Source organism: Paralichthys olivaceus, chromosome 6 (assembly GCF_024713975.1).
Source record: "Paralichthys olivaceus isolate ysfri-2021 chromosome 6, ASM2471397v2, whole genome shotgun sequence".
NCBI lineage: Eukaryota > Metazoa > Chordata > Actinopteri > Pleuronectiformes > Paralichthyidae > Paralichthys > Paralichthys olivaceus.
In genome coordinates, this window is record NC_091098.1 from 12744920 (window position 1) to 12752374 (window position 7455).

The 7455-nt window shown below is 40.6% G+C and overlaps 1 protein-coding gene across 17 annotated transcripts in view; it reads right to left on the reverse strand.

Annotated features, from left to right (window-relative positions):
* The window catches only part of chl1a (cell adhesion molecule L1-like a), a 52426-nt gene extending 49720 nt beyond the window's left edge, over positions 1-2706 (reverse strand). For 10 of the 17 annotated variants that reach the window (XM_069527055.1, XM_069527048.1, XM_069527042.1 and 7 more), the window contains exon 1: positions 2383-2705. The gene's annotated coding sequence lies outside the window, so the exon portion shown is untranslated. Of the gene's footprint in view, positions 1-2382 lie in introns of all 17 variants that reach the window. The other 7 variants (XM_020089548.2, XM_069527053.1, XM_069527051.1 and 4 more) reach the window with 3 other exon arrangements.
* Positions 2707-7455: the final 4749 nt, after the last annotated feature.

The window sequence follows — 7455 nt, forward strand, 5'->3', positions numbered from 1 at the left end:
TTTACAGAGTGAATCCAGTCATTTTCCATTACGGCAAAAGAAGAGCATTTAGGCAGGGCTCTCACAGTCTGACATTTAGGATTTATCACCCTCTCTTGGCCTCCAATAAACCATAAAATGCCGGTGAGCTGTGGGTGTGGAAGGTTCAATACTTTCTTCAACCTTTTATTCCAAGGGGCAAGTGCAATACTTAATAGGTGCAATTTTTCAAACTTATGCAGAGGAATGGAGAGTCCGATACTTCCAGGATTTGGTCAGTTTTTAACCATATATTTTGGCAGGATGACGGATTTTAGTCATCAGATCTGGATCATGACTTATCAGAGAAACAAGCTGATCAAATGATAGCAACACCTCAGCTCTAACTGCTCTTCCAAGATACCAAACAATGTTGGAGAAACACCGTTTTTTAACAGGAAACTCCTTTGTTCAGTGTTTTTAATAGATTTAAACATCAGGGGTTTTTTTGGAGAGGAGAAGACTTAAGCAGATGATTCAGCTCCTGGTTAAAACCTCCTGAGATCAGGATAAAAAGTTATCAGGGTAACAAGCCGAGCAAACATTAACAGTACCACAGTCAGGGTTAATGTGAAAGTGCTATGTTTAATTGTCAAACAGGTTTGTTAGGTCTGTTTGTTTTGTTTATTCTACAGGTAATTCTACTCTCCTTAAAAACCTCCTGAACCATTAGCACTAATGCAATCTTAATGGGGTAAACTGGATGCAAGGGTGGTGATGCTGGAGATGGTGGTTAAAACAACAACTCCCATGATCCCACTTCAGCACTAATCACATGCAAGTAATCATTGCATTCTGTTAGAGAAATCATTTTCCTCTTGTTTATTTGGTTTATAATTGGCATTATCATGGGATAATGAATGTCTATATGAGATTTATAAAACTAATATAGAAGAGTTGTTATTGTAAGATATACATGTACACTCTTCATTTCTTCTGGACCAAAGTTTTCTCCCAACTGTCACTTCCATCTCCATGATCACAGCAGCTTAAAGGTCCAGTGTGTGTTTGCTTATATTTATCCAATGACACTTTTGCTAACCTGGACACATACATAATAAACTGTACTCTGCCTCAGTTTAAGACCAAAATTAACTGTTGGTGTGCAGGGGAGAGACTCAGAGAGAGAGAGAGAGCGCGCCCACCACGGCTGAGAGAACACAAAACTGGATGTTTTTCAGAGATTCAATTAAACACTGACCTGTTTCTCATCTAACAACTTGTTAGTGTAAATGAATTTTTGGACGCTTCACCCAAACATCACCACGGGGAGTGAGGAGCTCAGGATTCCCCAATTACCAAGTTTCAGTCAGGTTGGGTCACACAAAGGAAGAGAGAGAACTCGACCCACTTCGCTGCGACAAAGCTGCGGAGGCTTAAATGGGCCGACTTCACAGAAATGAGCGTGACCAGTCCACTGGGCTACTCATGCGCCACCACTCCCCCTTCACTCTCTGAGTGACCAGCAGGGAGGAGGAGATGTGGCCTCACTATGAACAGTTAACAAATGTGAGGAATCCTGACTTATGAAGAAGGAAGTAAGTAAACAAAAGAATTCAAGGGAAATGAATGCACTAGATATTCTAATTTTGAAGCCAAGTTTGGAAAAGTTATATCAACTATTTATCTTTTGTTCAGATAACTCATAAAAAAACTTCTCATTCTGAGTTTGACATATAAGAAAAATAAAAAACCCTTTTGATATGAGCTGTGGTAAATAGATTCATTTGTGCTCTTTTACATGTTGGATAAGAATAAAACATCTCAACAGAAATCACTTCTCGACTCACCACTCGAATAGTGGCACAAACTCTGTAATTGTTCTTCTTGGATGATGCTTCCAGTTTTAACATGTGTCATTCAACTGAATGATTTAGGATGATTTTCAAATTAAGTCTGGTTGTGAAGCGCCAGGACTAACAACATTATTCTGATTACAGCAAAAACATTTTCAGGTGAAGCACAATCTGGAGATTCTAAGACAGCCAGGTCGCGGTATCTTCAGAAGGGGAACATGTGTACACAGGCAACTGGTTTCGCTTGTGTTTTTGAACATCTGTCATGCAAAACGCCTCTTTAGTCAAGGGAAATGTTTTTCACTGTTTTCATTCACTGTGAGTTTTGGCTCCACATAGCCTTCATGTTTGTTTTTATGTCTTTAAAGGTATGAGCTGTGTTTGATATGCCCATATCTGATTTAACCTGATAACACATCAAACCTGCATCTTGATGGTCTGATTAATGCATAATTGACTCTCTATTATCACAATTTATCACATTACATCTCTTTAAGGGAACTGATGACTTTCCTAACACTTGCCAAACACAGAACAACACACAGCTGCCTCCAGTTGTACAACTCACCCATAAGACAATCAGCTGGAGTGAAGGCAGTCCAAGTATCTCCTTTCTCCTCAACTTTACACTTCTAGTCCTCCATATGACTGAGAGCTGCCGGTGAGACACACATCACATCTCAACCCTCCTTCAGGAATCCAAGTGAAGTGTGTAGCCTCCTTTTTTTTGACTGACGGCCAAAAGTGCGCAGTTAACAACTGCAGCTATGACTCAAGTCTCCACAAGGTCGTCCCTCTATTTTGGAAGCGACACAGGTCAAAGGACGAGCAGTGACTCTGTGTGTGTGGAATGGCTGCTGTCATGTACTATAACCGGCACAAACCCACACACTGCAGCAGTCTAGAGAAAACATGGGGAAATACTTCACTCCGCGTGCGTTTGCGTGTGCGCGCGAGTCAACTGTCAATCAAGGGAGAGTCAAAAGCATGTCTTCACTTGTTGCCCCCATTCATTAACCACGCACCTATGCAAAATACAGTGTTGAGCATCCTTACTGACATGGCCAGTTATATTTGTTACTGCTGATTTCATAGGTCAATCTCTTCTCATTAAACTGCCCTTTTATACACAACTGGCTCCTTCCCTCTAATTCTCCTGCTCTTATGAAAAAGGTGATACAACCACCAGCTAGAGTTTAAAAGGAAATGTGCACATGTGACAATGTCATTTGTAATTGTAGAAAAAAGCCAAACCATTTGGAGTCACAGCAAAAAATGCTTTAGGCGTCTCAAACTTATTACAAAAAAATAAATAAATTGCACTTTTAGCTCAATGCGACTGAACCCCATCTATAATGTTTTTTTGCTGTGTAATTGTTTTGTAGATTTTTTTCAATTGCCCTAAACTAAATTAATCGCAAATAAAAAAGGTGATTGTATTTCATTGTTTTGTCACGTGAACTTGTAGATTTAATTTTCTCTCCCACAAACACAACACAACAGTTTACATATTCTCAAATACTTCATTATACCTGCACAGATTCTTTGTTACAAATCACAAGTTAAGAAACTCCTGCAGTCACATGTTCACTCCAGTAAATATGGTGCGAAACACATTCAAACACCGTGAAGGACAAAATGTGCACATCCGCAAATCAGTCAACAGCAACAACAGAATCAAAGAAGGAAACTGGTTGTAATAATATAATACTGTGTCTATGTTGGTACAGTACGAGTCCACACCCATCTGGGTTCACATCACACTCCAGCTGCATCAGTGCTGAGACAGCCGGCACAATTATCACTTACCAAGAATCAGGAAATGTGTTGTGTGTGTTTTGAAACATCCTGTCACCTGGAGCATGTGTCTGAAGGAATGTAAGGTGTAAGTATGTGGAGAGAGAGCATTCTTTGAGCTAAACCAAACACTAACAGGCTGACACACACACAATCACTGTAATGTTAGACTGTACACACATTCTAATAAACATCCTCAGCTTTAAAGACCTGTGAGCTAAACTGTAGAAGGCTGGTTAAATATAGAGAAGCATTTGATAGTGAATTCATCATCCTAAACTTGATTGCAGGTTCCTATAACAGAGAAATGCATAACTTTGGGGTTTCGACTGTTTCATGGATAAAGCCAGCTGTTCAAAATGAGTCAGCTTGGGCTGCAGGAGAGGACAGACAGTTTCCTACCACTAGTGCCTGCTCTAAAGCTGCCTGTTTGTAACTGGCTGTTTATGGCCTGTGGTAATGCTGGTTGCCGCTTTCCTTCTGAAACTGTAAAAGTGACCTGTAGTAATTGAGCCAAGGCAAGTACAGACCAGCTGCTGGACTCAGTCTGCAGGAATCTGAAGCCTTGTCACCGCTGCTGCACAAAGAGCTGTTCACCTAATGTTCAGTGAAACTCAACTCGGAACCCGCAGAACCCTGAACTGGAGAATCAGATGCTGTTGCCACTGATGTCGTGATCGACATCACTTACGTTGATGAGAGTCAGCCACCGCTGCGAAAGAGCACGGGTCATGTGAACATATTGTAAGTTCAAATCATCACTATAAAACACTGAATACAACACACACCAAAAGAATGTGATGTGTTCGATGTGACTAATTCTTTTGTTTTCCAAAAGTCTCACAGTACTTGACATTATTACTTTATGATAAATACACACCCACATGAATAGACCATTAAAAGCTCTTCACTTTCAAGCTGTCCCGCCAGGTTCCGTTCCCACAAGGTCCAAACTTGATTGCAGAGCCATAGAGAGGAAGCTTACATTCCAATTACCAATTGAACCTGCAGCGAGCACTGTGTTGTGAACCTTGACATTACCCTTCACAGAGAATGGCACCAGAGCACTGCTTAGAGTTCACACATTTACACCTATTATAAGACCATTGTGCTGCGCTGACCTGTGATCTTGACCTCGTTGTGTTTCTCTCCGGCTCACAGTACTTCACCGTCATTAAGTGAAATGCATGGATTCCTCATCACGTTTTCCCTTTGGTGTGTATCAACAGAGGTTATTCTAAGGTGTCAGGGAAACTGTTTTCTCCAAACCTAAAACTCTTCATTCAAGGGATGAGTCTTGCAGCCTCTGACAGCAGTTTATTTTCGTAAAGACAAACGGCCCAAGTGGTAGTTCACCTTGACCTCAGCCCTATTTTTTTGAGCTACAGACAAATCATGCAAAAGATTTACCACAGAGGAAGGAGTGGAGAATATCCAGTTGCCATGGTAATGGATGTATATTTCATTGGCTAGAACTTTTCCTCCTGTGGTCTAACAATGCCCCCTAGTGACACCTCAGACAGCCCTACAAACATGGGATTGTAGTATATTTAGTTTTACACAGCTTCACTCCATCAGGCAGAGAGAGCATGAAATAATTCACCATTGGTTTTAACCTCTAATGCACAAATTCAAATACGACCTTAGATTTAAAAACATTTAATATTCTAATATATGTATAGGGCAATATGATAGTAATTTATAAAATATAAATAGAGTATAATCTGCTTTCAGAGATGTGGTGAAATGGGAGTTGAACGATTCAGTCAAGTATATCTGAAAGTTTATGTTAATGTTAATTTTTATATTTTAGAAGATAATATCTGCACTTAATATGACCAGCTTGTTCTCATGCAGTGGATGGACTGTCTGCGAAATAGAACTGCTACCAGCTGCAGGGTTTTGTTCCTGATTTGTCAGGTCGTGAAGAAAGAAATGTTCTTTCTAGGGTAGGTTGAAACTGTTTTTTTTCTTTTAGAGCTAAACTCTAGAGGGCGCCTCTGAGCACACCCTGCTGTGGTTTCCAGACTGCTGTCTGTTCTGTTATCAATTTCACATAGAATAAAATATTATATTACATCATCAAATCTACCGACATTGCACTTTCCAGAACAGTCTTGTAAGCTGCAAGAGTCTCACTGGTGGCTCTTAGGTTCATAACACACAGAGAACATGTACTGTCATCAAACCTGTGACACTTTGGGGAGCATCAATGTATTTTGTCTGGCTTATGCTTCATCCAGCCCCCGAGAAATCACTCCAGCGCTTAATTTAAAATCTTTGGCAGCACTAAATTGTGCTAGCTTGCATTTGAATTTGGCACTGACCTTCAGATAATTATTGTGGAAGGCAAATGGGGCTGAATACATGAAAGAAAGATAGGAGAGCGGAAGTGGAAGAGACACAGAAGAGGGGGCTTTTTTCTATTTTAAGGGTAAGGGACACACTTAAGGGTAGTACTGTTATAAACATTCTTGATTTGTATTATATCTATGAAAAAAAAATTCATATTTGCTTAGTTACTGTTTCCAGATGCAGATTTAGCCATGTGTGCTGATGTACATTTGTTATCACTTGTAGATTTTGCTGAGAAGAAATTTGAATTATAGTCCATGAGATTCACATTTATCCTGGTTTCTTCCTCTGATAGAACCTACAACAAAAGATTCAGTCAGGTGTCTGTGTTTCTCTGATCGTCATTTTGTCATTGCGAGGTTATCATTCAGACTGTGAATATAAGTGACACTTCCCAAAGTACAAGGCTGAACCACTACTCACTGTATGAAATCATCCAATTATGAATCTCTTTGTGTGGAGGCCCAGCATGCGGGCACGCTGACCTGGAGATGTCAGGGATCTTTTTCACCCAATCCCTTCAGTGCAATATTCAATATGTCCCCGCCATGTAGAACTCAGGTGTTCTTTGCAGTCTCTGATTCCACCAACCTTACTTTTAAGTGTCAGATTCATGAAAGAGTGCCAGAGTGGAAGAAAGGGGCGAATAAAGAAAGGAGACAATGCTTTGTGGAGCAATGCACTTTCTTGAGGAGAGGGCCTCACATAATAGATCACACGTGTTCGGTATCCGAGGAGAGTGTTTATGCTGCATGGGTTTTTCTTAAATGACAGATTCTATTGTGTGGAATAGACTGGGGACGTCGAACACGTCATGCAAAATTTCAGTTGTGCCCATGATGAATCATCTCATATTTGTTGCCGAACATCATTACAGGGTTGCAAAGGGCTCTAAATAGAGATGGACTGGGAATAAATGTTGACTGATAAGTGCAATCAAAGCGAGCTGCCTCCTTTTATTGACTTGAGACCCAGAGGTGTGAGCGTACGTGTGTGAGAATGTGTAATATCAGTGTTGCAGTGGAACAAGAGAAGTTACATCATCACCATTTAACAGTCTTACAGGTAGCTCACTAAACTATTGGTGCCCGGGGGCAAAATTGAAATTGAAATGTTAAATTACTTTAATACTCTTGCACGTTGGGAATATGTGACCAAGGGTTGCACTTATGCTTGTTGTGTTATTCTGGGTTCTACCTCTCTCTCTCTCTCTCCCTTGCCCTCTTCCTCTGTGTGTGTATGAGAGAGAGAGACAGAAAAAGATAGTCATGAATAGGACACGCCTAATATGACTATATGATTGTATCTACAGGGGCTACGCCTGTTTGAGGGTGTCTTTCTCATCACGCTGTACTGCATGAAAGTCACCAGCACAAGATGGCCGCCTATATCGGCTTCATTTTTGCCCAGTGGGAGGAAGTGGAGACGCGTCATCCATCTTTATTTAAAGCCTGTTTACAATTGCCTCAATTGAAGTGCTGAGAAAAAC